This window comes from Octopus bimaculoides, chromosome 6, assembly GCF_046866305.1.
Source record: "Octopus bimaculoides isolate indiv1 chromosome 6, ASM4686630v1, whole genome shotgun sequence".
Taxonomy (NCBI): Eukaryota; Metazoa; Mollusca; class Cephalopoda; order Octopoda; family Octopodidae; genus Octopus; species Octopus bimaculoides.
The window spans coordinates 25,793,722-25,816,828 of record NC_142933.1 but is presented as its reverse complement, the minus strand read 5'-3'; positions in this window follow the sequence as shown (position 1 = coordinate 25,816,828).

Here is a 23,107-nt window from a genome sequence, read left to right as displayed (position 1 = left end):
TGTGCGTGGTGTGCCTGTGTTTATGTGTGGAGCGTGTGATATTGTGTGCGTATGAGTGGATGTATATGTACGTATATTCCATTTCCTTGTTTAGGAAATAATTCAACAGCTGACGTGTATACTTCCAATCCATTTCTTCCTACATGTCCTTCCTTTGTTCCTTTTATCCATTTTCAGATGTAGAGAAGGCAAGCGATACAATTCTGCATCGTTTCTATCAACACCCAACAGTTTTGGATTTCATTCGGAGGGAGTATTTCAAACTGGAAGTTTCCTTTGAGTTCATAGTGTAGACTTTTGTCTGTGGAAAATCTGTTAACGATGTTTTATCGCTGCATATAAGACGACATCATGCAGACACTAAGTCTGGAAGTCATCTGGAAGTTTGGAAGTCTGGCTGTCGCTGAAAATACGGAAAGGGTATGTTAATGGGTCGTGTCTTATGGTTTATAACATAAATGAAGACATACAGACATATATGCATGCATGCACACATACATAAACATATTAATACACACATATATATGTGTGTGTGTGTGTGTGTGTGTACAGGGTGCATAAGGTATTTGAGGACATACCTTTTTGGGGTCATTGCTGCACATTTTGGTAACTCTGTATAATGTTTGTTTCAGAAAATAATAATGGCAGACCCTCAGCTTAATCAAGAAATGAAGAGGCATGCTGTTATTGTGGTTATAAAGGCTGAACATTGCGATTTAGAAATATCTCAATTTTCAAAAGTTGCCAGATCTTTCGTCTACAAAGTTTGTAAGGTGCTAGAGACTGAAGATGGAAATGTATTACCAGTATCCAAGCATAAAAAGCATTCTAAACGCTCTGAAATCATCAGAACACCTGAATTTATCCAACAAGTTCAACAGACCATTGATTGCAATCCCGGCAAGTCCATGGGGTCAATTGCAAAAGATTTCCATGTGTCAGAATGAACAGTCAGAAATGTTGTTCACGAAGACATGGGATGTATCTCTCATATGATGAGGAAAGGCCAATTTATTTGAAAAAACAAAAGAAAATCCACTACATCAGATCTAAAAGGCTCTTAAACAAACTGAAAAATCCAACAGAAGATTTGATTTAGTTTTTCTCATACGAGAAAAACTTCGACCAAGATCAAAAAGTTAACAGAAGAAATGACCGATGGTTATGTGCGGACCCTTCTGAAGTTCCATGTGTTACGCATACAAAATTTCCTTTAACTGTTATGGTTTTAGGGTTTGTCAGCAATGAAGGACATGTGATGCCTCCTTACTTCTTTCCACAAAGCCTTAGCGTTAACTGTGACGCCAACATTGAGGTCCTGGAAATAATTGTTAAGCCCTGTATAGACAGAGTATGCAATGAAAAGCCATATGTGTTTCAGTTAGACTCTGCACTATCACACATGGCACTAGTAACACAGAAATGGATGGCTGAAAATTTTCATGATCACATAATCCCTAACATTTGGTCTCCTAATTCCCTAGATCTCAATCTATAATATGGGCTATTATATGTGGAGTGTTCTTGAGAGAGAGGTCAGTGAGCACGCCCATAACACCAAAGATTCTTTGAAAGCTGCCATAGTCAGAGTAATGTCCACAATTAATCAGGACCACTTGATTCGAGTATGTAGATGATTTAGATCTCATATAGAAGTTGTTGAAGCTGAAGGTGGTTTTATTGAATAACATTATAGAAAAGTTTATTTTTATCCTCATTGCATTGTTTGATAAATAAAGTTATTATCTGTTATTATATATATCTGTTTTTTTTTTAATATAAACATAAATCTGTCTTCAAATATCTTACGCATCTGTATATATATACACATACACGAATTCACATATATAGTAATAAAGATGTAGGCATACATACAAGTGTTCTATATGAAATACTCCTTAAATACGTGCATACGTATAACGTATAGACATAGGAGCGTGTATGTATGTTTGTTTGTATGTGTGTGTGTGTGCATGTGTGTATGTGTGTTACATGCATGCATCTACACACATGCATGCACGCGTGGGTATATATATGTAAAACATACGTATACACTCACATACAAGTATACATAAATACACACACAATCTCTCCCTCTCTTTCACACATACACACACACGCAGGCAAACACACACATACATACACACACACACACACACACACACACAAACACACACACACACACACATACAAGCACACACACACACACGTAAGCAAATATTAATGCGAACAAAATTGTGACTGAAGAATGTTATACCAGATTAAACAAATATGGCAGTTGGAACTTTCCTCTTATAAGTTCATATCCTTTGAGGTACTTTACTGGCCTATAGAGGAAACCCACTCCATAGATATGAAAACTCTGCAAAGTGCTGACATTAACTGGGAGCTTACATGGAAGCAATGATATTCAGAGATTTTATCTCAGAAGAAAAGTGGGCAAAGAAGCTTAAGATTAATTCAGATCAGTCCTTGGGTGTTGTATGATAATTCCCAGGCAGCATCTGCTGAACAACATCAGGGAAAATAAATATATTAATACGGGCTCAAACAGGAAAAGGACGACGTTTTACGGCTAGGGAATGAATTCCTCAAAAAGTATTCACGTTTCATGCGACATCAGAATTACTGGATTTACGTACTTTAGCAAAGGCCTAGAAGAGAGGACACACTGCGCATGCCCGCAAAGGTTATACATGGATGCACAAGTTTGTTTCTTGTAAATTTGAAACTAATGCAAACATGTTAAACATGAAGTGTTGTCACTCTTGGTTCCATAAAAAAAAAAAACATGAAATGCACGCGTAGCAGACATGATACAATTGTTTGGAACAGAAAAGGATAAATATGGGCTGTTGTAGGGATCAATTACGCTGTAGCCCGTAGAAAGGATAGGCTTTAAGATAAAGACATATGAAGTTAGATCGAAGCGGCGGGCATAATCACATATACTAATGTGAACGAATACTGTTGGAACAATTTACTAAAACCTATAAGAAATAAGTAAAACAGTCACGACAAAATGATCTTGGAGAAGGAAAAAGAAGTCTGTGCTGTTCAGTTGATGTTAACAATGAAAATAAATAAAAAGTAAATAAATAAATAGGCGTAAGAGTGGCTGTGTGTTAAGAATCTTGCTTCCCAACCACATGGTTCCAGGTTCAGTCCCATTGTGTGGCATCTTGGACAATTGTCTTCTACTATAGCGTCGAGTCAACCAAAGCTTTGCGAATGGATTTGGTAGGCGGAAACTGGAAGAATCCCGTCATATATATACACATACACACATACGAGTAAGCACATAAATGCGAAACAAGGTTGAAAAAGTAGTACTCGAATACCGAAGGTAAAGTAATATGCTTTTGTAGATTTAATAAAAATGTATGTGTTTGTGTGTGTGTTTGTTTGTGTGTATGTACTTGTGTGTGTGTGTGTGTGTTTGTGTGTATGTACTTGTGTGTGTGTTTGTGCCCCATCACCGCTTGACAACCGGTGTTGGTATTTTACGTCCCTGTAACTTAGCGGTTCAGCAAAAGAGACTGATAGAATAAGTACCAGACTTTAAAAGAAAAAGAAGTACTGGGGTGGGGGGGTGTCAAGTCATTCGACTAAAATTCCCCAAGGCGAGGCTCCAGCATGACCGCAGTCTAATTCCCGAAACAAGTAAAAAAAATCAAAGAGAAAAGATAAATAATTAAACTATTCTCTTTTACTCTCTTTTAATTGTTTCTGTCATTTGACTGCAGCCATGCTGGAGCACCGCCTTTAGTCGAGCAAATCGACCCCAGGACTTATTCTTTGGAAGCCTAGTACTTATTCTATCGGTTCTCTTTTGCCGAACCGCTACGTTACGGGGACGTAAACACAGCAGCATCGGTTGTCAAGCGATGTTGGGGGGACAAACACATACACACAAACATACACACACACACACACACACACGCACACATATATATATATATATACATATATACGACGGCCTTCTTTCAGTATCCGTCTACCAAATCCACTCACAAGGCTTTGGTCGGCCCGAGGCTATAGTAGAAGACACTTGCCCAAGGTGCCACGCAGTGGGACTGAACCCGGAACCATGTGGTTCGTAAGCAAGCTACTTACCACACAGCCACTCCTACGCCTATGTCGAATGAATGGGAAATCTGTAAATGCTACTTCCTAACCATAACTTCCGATTTGCCTTGGTAATTAATGGGGCTCTCAGTGACGTAACTTTCTGGCTCAGCTCCAATTCTGAATCTATAGTGGAAGTTATTTTGCCTAAGATGTCACGCAATTGAGTCGAACACGAGATCTAATGATTGTGAAGTGATCCTTTATCCATTCAGTAAAGTCTGAGCCGTGGAGGCACAATGGCCCAGTGGTTAGGGCAGCGGACTTGCGGTCATAGGATCGCGGTTTCGATTCCCAGACCGGGCGTTGTGAGTGTTTATTGAGCGAAAACACCTAAAGCTCCACAAGGCTCCGGCAGGGGATGGTGGCGAACCCTGCTGTACTCTTTCACGACAACTTTCTCTCACTCTTACTTCCTGTTTCTGTTGTGCCTGTAATTCAACGGGTCAGCCTTGTCACACTGTGTCACGCTGAATATCCCCCAGAACTACTTTAAGGGTACACGTGTCTGTGGAGTGCTCAGTCACTTGCACGTTAATTTCACGAGCAGGCTGTTCCGTTGATCGGATCAACTGGAACCCTTGACGTCGTAAGCGACGGAGTGTCAACATGTCTGAGCCAAGCAAGCTATAAACATGCGAGCAGTCTTTTTTCCTTTCTTTTTTTTCGCCATTGGTTCAGTCTTTGGACTACGGCCATGCTGTGGCAACGCCTTGAAGGGTTTAGTGGAACAAATCAACCCCAATACTTATTTTTAAAACCTGGTACGTATTCTATCGATCTTTTTAGTAGAAGACACATTTCGAAGGTGCCGCGTAGCAGGACTGAATTCTTAACCACATCGCCATGCTTACTCTTATAGATCTGTGTACGAACATACTTCAAGAAATCAAAGACTATCATATCTGTTGTAATTTACTTGTTTTTATGTTTTTAAGACACGCACACACACACACACACACACACACACACACACACACACACACACACACACACACACACACACACACACACACACACACACACACACATTTATAAACACATACACACGTGCGCACGCATACAAGCATGTACACGTTAAAACACATATACACTGACCAATCAGCATACACAGACGCATGCACGCATAGAGCCTTCTCTCCTCCTCCTCCTTTCCTTTTCCCTTCTCATCCGTTTTTACCACTACCCTGCAGCCTCTTTTTAATATGGCAACATCGATCACAGTTAATTGAATTGCTTGTAGCAGATGTTCCACACACACACACACATATATATATATATATACAAAACATAAGCACACATACATGTAAACATATACATAAATACACACACTACACATGGTCATGCGCGTACTACTGGCACATACACAGATATTATATTTGTGTGTGAATAAGCGTGTGGATGCATATATATACATATGCGTGTTTTACATCAAAGTTTTCCCCTAAAATTGCAGGATCGCATGCATTGTCTGCAGAACTGAACTCACGCAAATGTATCAGTCATACTGGCAGCTATTGGGTGGTAATGATGGCAACGGTGAACGTGGTTCTATCTTTGAGAGCACACGTGAGTACATGTGTTATATGATTAAGTGGTTGTTCTGTATAGGTTTATGTGTATGTAGGCATGCATGTGTCTATCTGTATGTGCGTGTGTGGTCCATATATCTAATATTTATATGACGTCAATATTATTCAGTGGAACAGAAAGCTACTTTATCAAAAACAAGCTTTTATTTTCGGGTTTAGTCTACTATTAGAACGTGTTTAACATACATATACGCATACATACTAATAAACATAACTCTCTCTCTCTCTCTCTCTCTCTCTCTCTCTCTCTCTCTCACACACACACACACACATGCATACACACACAGACATATGCATATATATATATCTGCACACACATATATATAATCACACACATGAATCTATGCTGAAATGCGAATGTTAATGCACACTTATGTACATGCGTACACACGCACACATACATACTGTATTTGTATATATGCATGTATGTACATATGTTGTGTGTGCGTACGCATGTGTGCGTAACTGCATGTATGTGTGCGCATATATATATATATATATATATATATATTTATATATATATATATATATATATATATATAATAATATTCATATATATGTATACATACATATATATATATATATATATATATACATATATATTGTATATACATATACATAAATATATGTTTATATACATGTGTATATGTGTGTGTGAGTGAGTGTGTGTGAGTAAGTGTGTGTGTGTGTGTGTGTGTTTGCGTGTGTATGTGTGTGTGTGTGTGTGTGTGTGTGTGTGTGTGTGTGTGTGTGTGTGTATCGCTTTCTAAATTACTTTCATCTCTATTTCACAAAGCTTCATATAAACTATATTGCTCTTGTTGAAGTACACATACATTATATATATATATATATATATATATATATATATATATATATATATATATATACATGCATGCATACATTATATATATGCATATACACACACACACTCACGCACACCCTCATACACACTCACACACACACTCACACATACTCTCACACGCACTCACACACACATACTTACACATACATAGATACACACATGCGCAAACGCTACAATATGCATGAGAAAAATTCAATAGTGCACTTGGTGATGCTATTACTTTTCATGTTTTGGGCGTGATTCTTTCTCTCTCTTTCTCTTTCTCTCTTCATCTCTCTCCACTTCACTTCTCTCTCTCTCTCTCTCTCCCTCTCTCTCTCTCTCGCCGTCTCTCTTTGTGAATCTATCTTTCTATCTACTAACACATGTAAGGTCCCAACAGCAAAATGGTGTATTCGAGGCTTAGCACAATCACACACATACACACACACGCATACACACATGCATACATACTTTCTCACTCTTTCTCTCTCTCTCATTGTTTCTTTTCCTCTCTCTCGCTCTCACACACATAGACATAATCTTTTACTCTTTTATTGATTTCAGTCACTGGATCGCTGCCATGCTGGGGCATGGCCTTGAAAAGGTTAGTCGATCAATAAATTTATTTTAAAACATTGCTACGTATTCTCTATCAGTCTCCTTTTGCTGAAACACTAAGTTACAAGGGCTTAAACCAAAATCGGCTATCAAAAGGTGTCGGGGAAAACATACAAACGCACACGCGTTTGGAAAGGTGATGCATAAGCAATCAGCTCTGAGTGCACAACTTATACCAGAAACAGCTATTAGCTAATGAAGTTGATAGCGTAATTCTTGTTCCTTTGATATTCATTTAATTTCATATTATGCTCTGAAGTGAAATAATGCTTTATTATGAACCATATTTATACTGAGTTCTAATACCTAACATTTTTTTTATATACCCAGGCCTATTCCCCATTTTTTTTAGGGGTGGGTAGCCACAACAAGATACACACCAGGCAATCCATTCATTTCCCAGTCATATATCACTATATATATATATACATACAAATATTCTATAATTAGGGGTCAGCTAATTGCTTCACCACATACCGAATTTAGAAACAGGAGTTAAAACTTCCTTTTGTTCTACCGTAAGAATCTCCCAGACAGTAACACACTTTTTAACGTAGGCAAAGAGAATAATAATATATCAATACGACTCCGATTAGCCACAGACGCGTTTCGAGATTAAATTTGTTAAATTACTTACTTCTCATCATCAATGTAGCATTTCCAATTATAAAATTTGAAAGTGCTAGGGTTAAATACGCATACGATCGAGCGACATCTCGCAACTGATATCCAACCAACACTTCCAGAATTTACACAGCCGAATGTGAATAGATATTTATCCCTTGTACCCACGTGTATGTTACGAGCAGTACCGCAGAAAACTGGTAAAATTATTAATTAATTGATTGATTAATTAATTTGATTAATTAATTTTACCCTTTTATTATTAATTTGTATATATATAAATATATATATATATATATATATACACACACATACACACGGTGATGTTCCAGCATGACTGCAGCCGCATGTCCGAAACATATTAAAGGAAAAAGAATATATGTATGTATATATACACAAACACACGAGGGGTATCTATAAAGTTTCCACCTGCCAAATTCACTGACAAAGGCGTTGATCGGTCCTGTACTGTCGCAGAAGACACACGTCGAAGGTGCTACACAGTGGAGATGAATCTGAAAGCACGTGCTCTCGAAGGTAACTTCTTACCACGCAGTTTTGCCTGCTCCTATACATACATACATACATACATACATCCATACATACATACATACATACATACATACATATATGCATACATACATACATACATACATATATGCATACATACATACATACATACATACATACATGCATGCATATTTAAGGCACTCCATCGGCTATGACAACGAGTGTTCCAGTTGATCTAATCATCGGAGCAGCCTACTCCTGAAATTAACGTGTTGAGCACTCCATAGACATGCGCAACCTTAACGTAGTTCTCAGGGAGATCCAACGAGACGCAGAATGTGACAAACCTAGCCTTTTGAATTACAGGTACGACTCATTTTTGCCAACTGAGTAGCTTGGAGTAACGTAAAATAAAGTGCCTTGTTCAAAGGCTGAACGCGCCGCCACGTATCGAACTCACGACCTTGCGATCGTGAGATGAAAACCATAACCACGAAGCCACACATATGCATACATACAATCATACATACATACAATCATACATACATGCCAATGAATCTTCATCTGAGATTCTTTAGTTGAATAGATGCAAGAAACACGCACACGCGCACACACACACACATACAAACACGCATACACACACCACACACATACATACACACAACCCCACACACACATAGTGAGAGCCATCTATGTTTTGTTCGAGTTATAAACTCCTATAAACGTGCTGTGTGAAGAAATACAGTTGCTTTCGAATGGATTCGAAAAATCGCAGTGGCTAACGAGAAGGTCAGATGCATTTCGGCCTTCTTAGGCCTTATCAATAAATGCAAATTGTTTAGATAAAATCTGTCGCCTCCGATATAGGAAGCAGTGAATAATATATTCAGGGCGAAAGTGAGAAAGACAGGGAGAGAGCAAGACAGAGGGGGAGAGAAAGAGAGAGAGAGAGAGAGAGAGGAAAGGAAGAATGCGAGAGAGAGACAAAGAGAGGGAGAGAGCTGGGGAGGAGAAAGAGAAAGAAGTAGATAGGCGAATATATAGACGGATACATGATGGATGCTGGCTCAGTAATATTTGACTGTTGATTGTTAATAAGCTGAAAAGTGAAGTTGACTTTTTAGTTCAACTGACGGTTTGTAGATTTTGCCTCAGTAATCGCATTAACGTCTCTTTGCAGTTAAATGTAATGCAGAGTGATGACAATGGCACTACGCATAGACATACGTTTCACCAGACAACTTACAGAAAGACAACGTTTGTTAAAATGATTGGCAGACGTGTTCTTTCAGGTGGTAATGATCAATTGGCTTACTGTAGTTCATTTAACATCGGAAGGCTAACAGGACCAGGTTTGAAATACAAACGCTATTTGAGTTAAACATTTGAAAGGACAATTAATATCAATGAGAACGCCGAGAATTGACCGAAGCGTTAGTGGTTCAAACAAAATGCATTGCTATATTTAGTTTCAGTTTTTTACGTTCTGATTTCAAATCACGCTGATGTTGTCTTCGCCTTCCATCATACTGAGGTCGATAAGATAAGTATCATACAACTAATGATAGCGGTGTAATCAACTAGCCACCATCTTCACCTCATATTTCTTATTTCTTTATTGCCCACAAGGGGCTACACACAGAGAGGACAAACAAGGACAGACAACGGATTAAGTCGATTATATCGACCCCAGTGCGTAACTGATACTTATTTAATCGACCCCGAAAGGATGAAAGGCAAAGTCGATCTCGGCGGAATTTGAACTCAGTACGTCACGGCAGACGAAATACCGCTAAGCATTTCGCCCGGCGTTCTAACGTTTCTGCCAGCTCGCCAGCTTCACCTCATATTTCTGGCTTTGTGCCCAGACTAGAAATGAGTAGTAACATCTATGGTGTTTAAGGTGGTGAGTTAGGAGAATCATTACCGCTCCGGGGAAAAATGCTCAGCGGCGTTTCTTCTGGCTTAAGGTTTTGAATTCATATGCCTCCGAGGTCGACTTCGCCTTTCGATTACATTGATTACATTGTAATCCACTTATTGCCTTCTCCGTTACTGGCCTTGAGTCAAAATTTGAAATTAATATTCATTGGGTTTACTTTCCTGGTGTCTCATTTCAATATTACGTGTCTAATGCGACTGTCTTCAAGATTCATAAACACATTCAGTACAATTTTCTGCCTGATGCCCTACCAATTGTATCTTTCTCAACATTCAATATGAATATTAAAATTTTGTTCAATTAAAGCCGTATTAACTTCGATTTGTGTTCTTTTCTCAGATCATAGTTCTCCATATATTTTACGCTCTGAAACTCTTTTCCTACGAGTATCCAGTATTTTTGACCCAAACGTCTGTTTCTGGTTCTTCTCAGTCAATGCATCATCTACATGGACTTTCTCCGGGTCGTTAAGCAGATCCATCTGGAATTTAGTTGTGATCTGAACGCCCAGGCATAACTCACCATCTGAGGAGAGAGAAAGATCTTCCCTATACGTCTTGGGGTCGTTTGAGTACATTTTTCCTTTTGGCGTTCTTCCTCTCTTTTCATCGTCAGCTACATCTTGTTATTCATTAATGGTGGAGTGCTATAACTGAGATGGTAGCCCTCTCCCTTCCAGCTTTCTGCCTCTTGATTGCTAACAGCTAGCATCAAGGACAAGGAGAGTTTTTCAGTCATCCTTGCAATAGCTGAGAGTGATGATTTTCTGGAAACAAATTTCTGGTTTTGCTGTTGTCCGCTGCCTCTTCTTCTTCCAATAAAATCCTCAAGCAAAGAGGCCAAAGATTTCGTGATATATTTACATCGCATTCTTTTCTTTTCCGAGAATTGGCTCTTATTGCCACATGTAAAACAAATAGGTTTTGTGCCATGAACCATCAGTCGCATTAATTTCTTTTTTAACACTCCCAATGGATTACAGCTTCGAGATGGCTCTGTGCAGACCATCAGGACTTACAAAACTCTGCAGACCCCTTCCAAATACGCATTGTTCTTGGTCACCCCAACGCTCGAAATCTGCTCTAATTGTTCTGCGAGTTTGACGACGAACCAAAGGTCAACATTACGTCTTAAGTCCTTGACTGCGGTCTTTGGCTTCTTACGCTCCATATATATATATAATGGTACGAATCTGAGGGTAGCTGTGTGGTATATCAGCTCAGCCTGTTGCCTCGCCTCGTCCGCAGTCTTAATGACCAAGCACATACTTCCACATACCCTTCCTTGATCGGCGGAAACCACAATATTCCATATACCGGCTGTAGTTTCTTTCAACTGCGCCTTTGAGTGGTATAATGAAAACTCACTTTTAGAAAAGATGAAAAATGTCACTCTTCTTCTTCCAATAAAATCCTTAAGCAAAGAGGCAAAAGATTTCGTGATATATTTACATCTCATTCTTTTCTTTTCTGAGAGTTGTTCTATATTCATAATTAGCTTTTGGTTGACAACTTTGGCAAAAGATGTACAGGCTTTTTACTTACATCATTATTGGTTGCTGTTTGTGAAAGTGTCATTTTCTCCCGTGGAGTGCAAACGTCAGTGTCGTATTTTCCTGTTTGCTTGTAGAATTTATTTATTTATTTTCGACTCAAATTTAAAGACCTGTTAAACAATTCTCGGGGTGTGTTCGTCTGACGAAAAGACACGTTACATGAGTAAACGAATATTTATTTTCAAAACAGAACTCAGAAACATTTTCAGCGGAAAAACTATTTTTACCATCTTATGTAGGAGGAGGTGGATAATCAAATGTTCTAAAATGATAAATATATATATAATTCATTAAATACAAATACTGTAGTTTGACTCTTCTACAGAGTTGAAGACGTCCATTCTCTTCGAAAAGCAAGAATAGTAATAATCCTTTCTATTACAGGCACGAAGCCTCACATTTTGGCGAAGGGGTAAGTACATTACATCGACTATAATTCTCAACTGGTACTTATTTCATCGACCCCAAAAGGATGATATGCCAAACTGACCTGGACGGAATTTGAACTTAGGGTGTAGAGGCGGACAAAATGCTGTTATGTCCAGTATGGTAACTATCCTGGCGACATGTCGTTGTAATAATAATAATAATAATAATAATAATAATAATAATGATAATGATAATGGTTTCTGGTTTAGGCAGTGGACAGCAATTTCTGTGCGAAGTTGTTTGTTGATTGCCTTGACCCGGTAATTGATTACTGATACTCCGTCAGGGGTCAGGAGTACTTTTAACACAAGAGTACTTTCAATACAATAGAAAATTTAAGGCCTAAACAAAACACGGCATTAATCGAGGTGCACAGTACTGCATTCTGTTGTACAGTGAAATCAAGCAATAAAGATATTACAATGGAAATATAATAATGGCTTCGAATTTAGCCACAAGGGCAGCCATTTTGGGGGAGAGGACTAGTCGATTACATCGACGCCAGTGTTTCACTGGTACTTAATTTATCAACCCCGAAAGGATGAAAGCAAACTCGACCTCGGCAGAATTTGAACTTAGAGCGTCAAGACAGGCGAAATACCTCTAAGCATTTCGCCCGGCGTGCTAGCGATGCAATGGAAATATAATAATGGTAAACTGAGAGACGCAGGATTCAGAGCCAACGCCAAAAGATTTCTTGATTGTGATGTAAGTTGAAATCTCTTCCAGATATATCAAAATACTTTTAATGGAAAAGAATACAAGAAGTAATTACAACATATATGACAGGGTCAGCCATTTTATGCTCAATTAAGAAACTCCACAGACCCCGAATTATGCTGAGTACGAAAAGCAAAAGTCTTGTCCCTGCTGTGCTTCCCATGCTAACACCCTAATGTTCATTCGAGTACGTAATCTTCGTTATTGCCCTTCATCTTTCAGTTAATTTACCGGAGGAAAGCACAATTTCTGTTTGAAGATCTTTATACTTGCTCAGTTTTTGATAGGTCTTGACAGATACGTTTATATCGATTGGGACAGTCATATCAATGAGGAGGCATGATTTTTGTCTGAAGTCTTTCAGTATGATGTCTGGCCTATTTACATCTATCCTTCTATCAGTTTGAATGGTGAAGTTCCAGAGGAGTGAGATGTGATCATTTTCAAGTACTGGAGGTGGTTTGTGTTCCACCAGTTTTTATCATGGGGCAAGTTCAGGTTTTTGCGAATTACCCAGAGAATATATTGTGCAGCTCTATCATGCCTGTTGAGATACTCTGTAGGCCCAAGAAAACTGCACATGGAGACAACGTATTATTATTATTATTATTATTATTATTATTATTATTATTATTATTATTATTATTATTATTATTATTATTATTATTATTATTATTATTGTTGTTGTTGTTGAGTAAGAGGGCATGCCATCAAAGTAACACTGGGGTAAAATATACGTGTCCCAAAATACCCATCATGACTACCTGCCTGATAAGGGTACATAAGGCATATGCATCACAACCATATGTGCGCGACATGGTGATCTCATATCAAGATAAACAGCACATGACATCGCAGGTGGGGCCCAGTTAGAATTTTCTTCAGTTCGAGTAGCTCATCCCGCTGAAAAGGTCCCTGAATAAGGTTCGTTTAAGGATGTTGAACAAAACACCCATGTTTTTAGAGGTGAATTCTCCAAACCCCAAAGGATTCCTCTCAACACATGGCTATGATGCTCCCCCACTACTTCTGCTCATGATCAGAGATGCACATATCGTCAGCCACCAAGGGGCATGCTCAACTGGTTAAGGTCAAACAACTGACAAGCAAATCTGCAGAATATTTACTGTAGCCCATCTTTTTATACCAAGACAAAAGATCAGTTAAGATCAGAAGCCATGGGAGCCACTGCCTGGTACTGCTTCAGGGCAATTATTATTATTATTATTATTATTATTATTATTATTATTATTATCATCATCATCATCATCATCATCATCATCATCATCATCATCATCATCATCATCATCATTGATTTTTGAGGAGAATGGACGTCTTCAGCTCTGTAGAAGAGTCAAATTACCGTATTTGTATTAAAAAAAAAAGAAAACTCTTTTTCTTGCCAATTAGTACTTTTTAGAATATTTAATTATCTACCTCCTACTTGTGATAGCAAATTGAAAATCATTTTGAAATGATTGCTCATTTAATTGACCCTTATCAATACTTAGTATTATTTCCTCGAATATAGTCGGTCATGTTTGCTATTGACATTCTAGAGAAAGCATGGGTTGACCACCCACCCGTCGCATTACCTGACTGGTAGAGGGCTCTGAGCTCCTGATAACTTTCCATACGCCTCACATCCAATCTTAAATAATGAGGACTTCAACAGAGACTCAATTGTGTCTAAGTGTTTATCATACTTCACTGCAGAGTCCACATTCATGTATATCGATGCGATCGAGATGTTATTCCAACCAATATGTCACTCCGTCCGACTTTAGTGACCTCTCACCTTTAACCGGCTCCATAACACTGCGACACTCGCTATGAGTAGGGATAGGCTACTGATAGGACGTGGAATTTGACTTCGCAAATCCACCACCACAGACTCGTACTTTATCGACTTGTAACGATAAAAAGTAATGTTGACCTCGGCAGGATTTGAACTCAAACTATAAAGAGCTAGAACAAATATTCCAAAGATTTCTCTCCAACGCCTTAATGACTCATTCACTTTGCCAATAATGATTAACAGAAAACTTAAAATAAAGTTAATTGATAACGGATGTAGCGGACAGACTGTTAGACACGTTTCTTTATGAACTGAACCAAAATATCAAAGATCGTATCTATTCGGAATATAAATATACATTGACAACAAACACCCAGTCTGGCATGAAAATAAAATGAACACTCATTATAAAACTGATGATTAGGTCACTTAAGGAAGCTAATTAAACAAGCCTTACACCGAACTAACCGCAACGGCAATTTAGATTTTATTACATACATATGACTATTCGAAACGGAGGCATTATCCCACTGTTTTCATATATAATCACAGACAAAAGCAACTCCCACACAGTCAACATTCGAAACAGTAATTATTATAAATTGTGAGGGCCAGAGAGGTTAATTGAACGAGGTCCCTTACATCAAGGGAAAGCTTGGAGAAATGTCACTGCATTCAGTTTCGCGGTCAAATCGATAAAAGGCATCGGATAACCGGCCGAGTTATCCATAGGTCGAATTCCTTCACTGGTGGTGTGTCGTGTTCGTGATAAAAAAAAAAAAAGGAAAAAGACGAAAGCAAAACAAAATGAACTTGATTTCAATGACTCCATTCACCCGCCTGTAAGCAGATCTTACAATTAGTATAATTTACAAAATGTAAGCGGTGGCAACACTGTGAAAGCAACGAGTGTTTAAGGAGTTTTTAACGCTAGGTTCAACTTTTGCTGTGGGAGAGTAACTTTCAATAGACTAGCAGCTTATCTAGAGTTGTATTGATGTATTACAGCAATCAGCAGCAAAGCAGTAAAACTGAAGAGGCTATTCTTGGTGGTTATTATTTAGTAGCAGGTCAACTTCAGTGGCGGCTCGTGTATAGGCACTGTGGAAATGCAGCACCCCCTATTTCCACTCGATATTATCGATAACATTCAATATAATGAGTTCTTTTTTTTTCTTTAATTCTTTCTTTATACTTGTACATTATATAATCCTTAAGCTTAATGTCAGTAGCCATCCCCTAGTTTATGAAAAAAAGTACAAAAATCCTTGTATAGGACTGTGCGCTTCACAGTTCGAGCGATGCGATGTTTGGCTGTTGTGCACATGCTCACATGTCCGAGATAGGAAGCTTCACGCTAAGGAGAGAGAGCACTGTCGTTCACGCAATGCCGGTGAAAGGTAGTGTTTCTTTTTGACTCCGCGTGTGTTGTGCTTAAAAACGTGTTTATATTCTTGAATGTGATAAAATATAGAATTAGATTATTATCCTGCATCCAGCTTCAGTGTTGCTGCCAGGATTTGAAAAATAGGGCAGATTTTCCCCCTTTATTTTGTGATTTAGGGGGGATTTTTGAAAAACGAGGGGGAAGTTGCGTCGGTGTTCAATGAACAAATTAGACACACTACTCGGTAGTAGCTAAAACGCAAACCGATTAAGTTTATGTATAAATATTCTTTTTATATGTTTGTTTCCTTTTACACAGTATCAAACTTTTCTGGCTAAAATTTTTCTGAAGCAAGATCCCCACTAATTTTATCTACGAGTCGCCACTAGTCAATTCACTTTTAGGAGTCCTTTTAAGATAGTGGGTTGACATCGAAAGGAAATTCGGCTACTATTTCTACAATGTCGAGTGATCAAGTAGTACTGGATTCGTTTCCTTTGATTTAACCCCATAAAGTACAGGGCTTTCATGAACTAGGACAAATTATTGTTCAAGTCTTATACCAGCACAGTAACTGTAGTCTAATGTTCATAGCCCAACGCTTTAAAATCACAGTCCCAAACTTCATGAGATTTCATAAATATATTTCAGGGTGTCTCTGAACTGCGTTGGGAGTGAGGGGAAGCAAGAAGTCACTCACTTGCAACGAAAATTAAATTTTTCATACAATAATGAATATAGCCAGCAGTAATTTATGACTCCTAGATTTCCAGACTCCTAAATATTCGTTAATACCAGTAAATCTTCGTCTTAAATGATTAAATCAACATTAGGATGTATTAGATTACGTTGAGTACCTCAATATAAATCTTTCTATTCTTTTAATCTTTCACTAGTTTCAGTAGAATACTTCCTCCAGTCTTTATTTTAAGCTCGTACTTATTTTATCCATCACCGTTCATCGAATCATTAATTTAAGTCTCGACGTAAAGGTAGACAACTCGATTGACAGACATATACACACAGACATATACATACACGTTTGTTCCTCTCCAGTGCCCTTGACGATACTACTTTCTACTCTCTCTGTGTATATATATGGGAAATTCTGTCTGTGGGTGTGTTTGTGAGTCGTTAGCTAACTCCTCCTGCATCGTTTTATCGATTTTGATGAAACTTGACACGCGAGTAGAACTCATGTCTGGAAACCTTATGGCATACTCAGATTGTTGAAACAAATCGATAATAGGGACCCTGCACAAGATCGTACAATAAAATCGTACAATAAAAATAGATAGATATATAAATACATTTCACGTATTTATATATCTATATATTTTTATTGTACGAGCTTGCGCACATAATATTTTTTATAACGGAATACACCTCATATGCGTATTGGTAAACCGTCTTTTGTTTCTCATCTTTATATTCTTTTATTCTTTTATTCTTTTATTTGCTTCAGTCATTTGACTGCGGCCATGCTGGAACATTAACTGTAGTCGAACAAATCGACCCCAGTTTTCCTTCCAAATCGACGGCAGTTTTCCTTATAGTTTCCATCTTCCAAAGTATGTTACATGTTTTGTTTCTGTGATTTAAATTCATCATTTCTAAGAGCACATCAGATTCTCATACCTACGTGAGATAAAAAATGGAAAAAAATAGGTTACGTACCATGTTACGATGTCGTTATAATAAAAAAATATGTGACCATATTCATCCTTATATATATATATATATATATATATATATATATATATATGGATCTTGTTCAAAACGGGGGCACCAGTTTTCATTAATGTTTTATGTAGTGTTTTTGGTACCGAAAGACTTTCAAACTTCGTATACTTATCTATTTTGTGTTATAGAACAGAAAAAAATTTTTGTATTCGGATTTATTTCATGTAAAAAATTGTCTTATTTCGATAATTTCAACCAATCACTGACAAGTATTCAGCTGTTTACAGTTACTCCTAAGCGGTGTAAAGCGTATTTAATCTCCATTACTTCTGACATTTTGCAGAGGCAACACACGTGTGTTCGTTTTACCTAACCCTAACCATAACCCTAATTGACTTGCTCCTTCCCTCAAAAACCATGCCTTGTGCCTATAATAGAAACGTTTATTAGCTACTGCCAATATGCTTCAGCCATTTTTTGACAAGGAAATAATAATTTTAGCACTGCCAAAATCGTTTGACAATCGTTTGTTTACGAAGTCAGCACTTACTGTTATTCGGCTGAATGGACGTCAGTCATTGGTTGAAATTACAGAAATACGACAACTTTAACATGAAATAACTTGCGATGTACGTTTTTTTTGTTAAGAAGACTAAGAGAAAAAGATGTTTTATATGACACATTCTACCAGTGTCCCAAGTTTCAAAGTGTTTCGTTAAGAAAATACTGGTACCCCCCGTTTTGAACAAGATCCATATATATATATATATATATATATATATATATACTCTTTTACTTGTTTCAATCATTTGACTGCAGCCATGCTGGAGCACCGCCTTTAGTCGAGTAAATCGACCCCAGGACTTATTCTTTGTAAGCCTAGTACTTATTCTATCGGTCTCTTTTGCCGAACCACTAGGTTACGGTGACGTAAACACACCAGCATCGGTTGTCAAGCGATGTTGGGGGACAAACACAGACACACAAACACAGACACACACACACACACACACACACACACACACACACACACACACACACACACACACACACACACACATATATATATACATATATATATATATACGTATATACGACGGGCTTCTTTCAGTTTCCACTCACAAGGCTTTGGTCGGCCCGAGGCTATAGTAGAAGACACTTGCCCAAGGTGCCACGCAGTGGGACTGAACCCGGAACCATGTAGTTCGTAAGCAAGCTACTTACCACACAACCACTCCTACGCCTATATATATATATATATATATATATATATATATATATATATATATATATATATATATATATATATATATATATATATATATATATATATATATATATATATATATATATATATATATATATATATATATATATATATATATATATATATATATATACATATATATATATATATATATATATATATAGGCAGAGTATATAGCCATAAGCCGTAGTTAATGTCGTAATATATAACCCAGCCAGTCAAGTATAGGATTAATAGCTGACAAAATACAAGGTTATTCAAAATGAATTGTATAACAGGAAAACATACACGTTAGCGTTGTCGTGAATATATTGCTATATATGCCACTAACTTGAATAACTGCGCCTCTAATGAACAATTCAGAAAAGACGAGATTATTGTGTTGCCAAATGAAACTTGGGAGAGTTAACCTTTCATGTTGCATCTGTATTTTTGTAATATATTTCTTATAGTACTCAGATGTTTTTTTCTTTGTATCATTCATTTTGAATTATCCTGTGCCTCATCATAACTGACAGTATTTGGCAATAGCTCATAAGATATATAATTATAGCTGTCATGGTGTATTGCCATTTTAGCTGTCAATGAGTATTGTCATAACTGGTATCTTTTTCTCTTTTATCTGGTTCTTGTTTCAGTCAATGAATTACGGCCATGCTGGGGCACCGCTGGGATAGTCTAGTCGAACAAATCAACTCCGGTATATATATTTTTGAGTCTGGTACTTATCCTGTCGATCTTTTGCAGGACTGTTAAGTTACGTGAAAGTAAAAAAAAAAAAGAAAGGAAACAACTCCGGTTATCACGCGCTGGGATTGGACAAATAAAAGCACAAAGACTCACACAGGCAGAAACACACAGAGGCAGAAACACACACACACACACACACACACACACACACACACACACACACACACACACACACACACACACACACACACACACACTCATGCATCCACACACAAACACGCACACACACCACGCGATTTCCATCAATCAAATTAATTGACAATGTATTGGCCAACCTGGGGTTATAGTAGAAGACACTTGTCCAAGGTGCTGCGTGGTGGGACTGAACCAGAAACCACATGATCACAAAGCCATTTTCTGAGCCACACTACCATGCCTCTGCCTATATATGGTCATATCAATCATCACCAATAACTGTCATATATATGACTGAAGTAGCGAGAAAAACATGACTACGCAACTGTTATAGTTACCGTACTATAGGAGCTATGTAAGCTGTTTGTCATAATATATGGCTGTAGCAACTGTCATAGTATAGTAGCTATTATAATTGTTACAGCTGCCATAGTGTAAAGATTGCAGCCGTAGTAGCTGTCATAGTATATACTTATATAACATTATATTATATTGCCATAGTAGATGACGTAGTGTGAAGCCATATGTATGTAGGAGCCATAGTATAAAACTAGCAGCTATCATAGTATGTAGCAATTGTAGGGGTTATAGTATGTAACTGTAGAATGTAAGTGCCATAGTATAAAACTGTAGTAGCTATCATAATATATGAGCAGAGAAGGCGTCATAGTATATAGCCGTAGTATGTAGGAGCCATCGTACAAAGCTGTAGTTGATATCGCAGTATATAGCTATTATAGGGATCCTTGCATGTAATCGTAGAATGTAGGTGCCATAGCATAAAGTTGTAGTGCCTATCATAGTGTATAGCCACAATAGGCGTCATCGTATGTAACCGTACTATGTAGGCGCTAGAGTATAAGCTGTAGTAGCTATCATAGCATATAGCCGTAGTAGATGTCTTAGTATATGGCAATCGTTGACATAAAATTTTTCGTAGCCAGCCATGCCGAAAAAACAGATTTAGGTCTTTTTTGTTAATATTGCTCTTTATTTGTAATTTTCTTTTTTATATATATATAATTAAAAAGAAATCAATTCGAGACCTCTGTTCTCAAGTGTATGAGAAACCAATAATTCGATACTGAGATCTATCAATTAACATAATCCTTTGATACCCGGTCGAAATGTGCCGATCAATAAGTAGGATTTTCTCAATGTGCTGTGTGGACCTTTTGGTAGTCGGAAGTGATGTAGGAGTGATAGTAGTGGTAATGTTGGTGGTAGTGATGATGATTTGGTTGTGGCGGCTTGTGTGAGTGGTGGTGGGGGGCATGGATGTGGTGGTACAGAAGAATGGACGGGGAAGGGGAGTGTAAGGGGGGGAGACAATGCAATTTCGAACTAAACGACTTAACACCCGAGAAAAAGAGCGACAAGTGAGTAAGTTGGCAAAGCTACCACCACCACAACCACCATCACCACCACCACCGCCACCGCCGCCTCCGCCGCCTCCGCCGCCGCTACTACTACTACTACTACTACTACTACTACTACTACAACTACTACTACTACTACTGTTCCTTCATCATAGCTTATAAACCACACCACCCAGTAACAGATACTACTACCCCATCCTCCTCCTCCCCCTTCTCATTTCCTTCTCATCACACCACAGAGTGACTCACTAACGTTCCTTACTTGCAGACGTTTTATGTCTATCTGAGATGGCCATAAATAAACTAGTACCGGTCATAATACATCACATCACATAGAAGAAAAAGAAATACGAAAGAAAATATTGGAAGAAAATATTTTTATTGCACAAATATTAACAATAATGATTACCTAACAATACAAAATGAACAACAACATGTTTCACACACCATCATTTCTCAATATTTTGTATCCAGGACAGCAACTATCTAATAAGGTATTGATTCAGTCAGTTTAGAAGTCAATTGTCTGCTTGTTTCGATGCAGTAAATCAATTTAATGGCTTCCGTTAATACTCTCTCTGATTTTGGATTCTTTCTAGCCACATATTGTGCTGCACTTTCGAAGCGGGTTCGAATCTGAAATGTCTCTTAGTCATGTCCCGAGAATTTGACTTTCTCCTAGCAGACGTCATCCCATATCTCTACTTTTATCTGAACTTCAAGAAAACCACTATGCTAAAAAGAATCACATCTTTTCATCTCCAGAATAATTTGGATATATCTCGTTCTTTTTATAGTAGTTCCTATAGATGTAGTTAATCACACCAGTAACAACTATTGCAGCTCTGTCATCTTAAGGGCTGTTTTTATAGTAAAACTTATGTATTTCTATTCAAACAACTTATCAAGAGGTTGACGAATATAATGCACAAATGCACAGAATTAGATGCTGCTGCATTAGTTCAAAAATACCTCTCCCAGCTCGCTGATCTATAATACAAGCTTTATATTAGCGGCAAAATATCAAGTAACGTGCGTGATATTTTCTTTGATAACCTCTGTTTAGAGGCTGGATGATAGGTACGTAAGCTTGCGGATTGTAGACAACCATGTATTGTCATCGAGCTTCGTAGTTGCTCGATCGTAGTTGATAATTTAATTTAACTGTACGGCAACAGAAGTTTTATATGAAGTTTTCTTTACTGCACAGACAATAGCTTGGTGTATTCCTATAGAGATATCATTTTAAAATCCCGATCGTTTTGCAGAACTGATGTTGCTTTGAGCCTTGATTTAATTCGAGCGATCGACCGACAGTGTTACATACACTTCAAAATGGGCGCCAATATGCAACCTCCATCACTTAAACGACAGAATTCTTTTTTCATAGCAACAGAAATATTAAATTCAAGGATCTCCGTATCTTAGCCATATATGTATATACATATGTACATATATGTATACACAAACACACACATATATGTATGTATACGTATATCTGCATATACATATACATATGTACACACATACGTATTTACACGCTAATAGTTGTAGATCTGTGTGCTTCGAGATCCACTGTTTCCTCCCAAAATTCACGTTTTCTTAAATGACAATAAATACACCAAGAGTGTATATATATATGATGATATATACACACATATATATATATACATACACACACACACACACGCGCGCGCGCGCGCGCACATATATATATATATATGTATGTATAGGTATATGTAT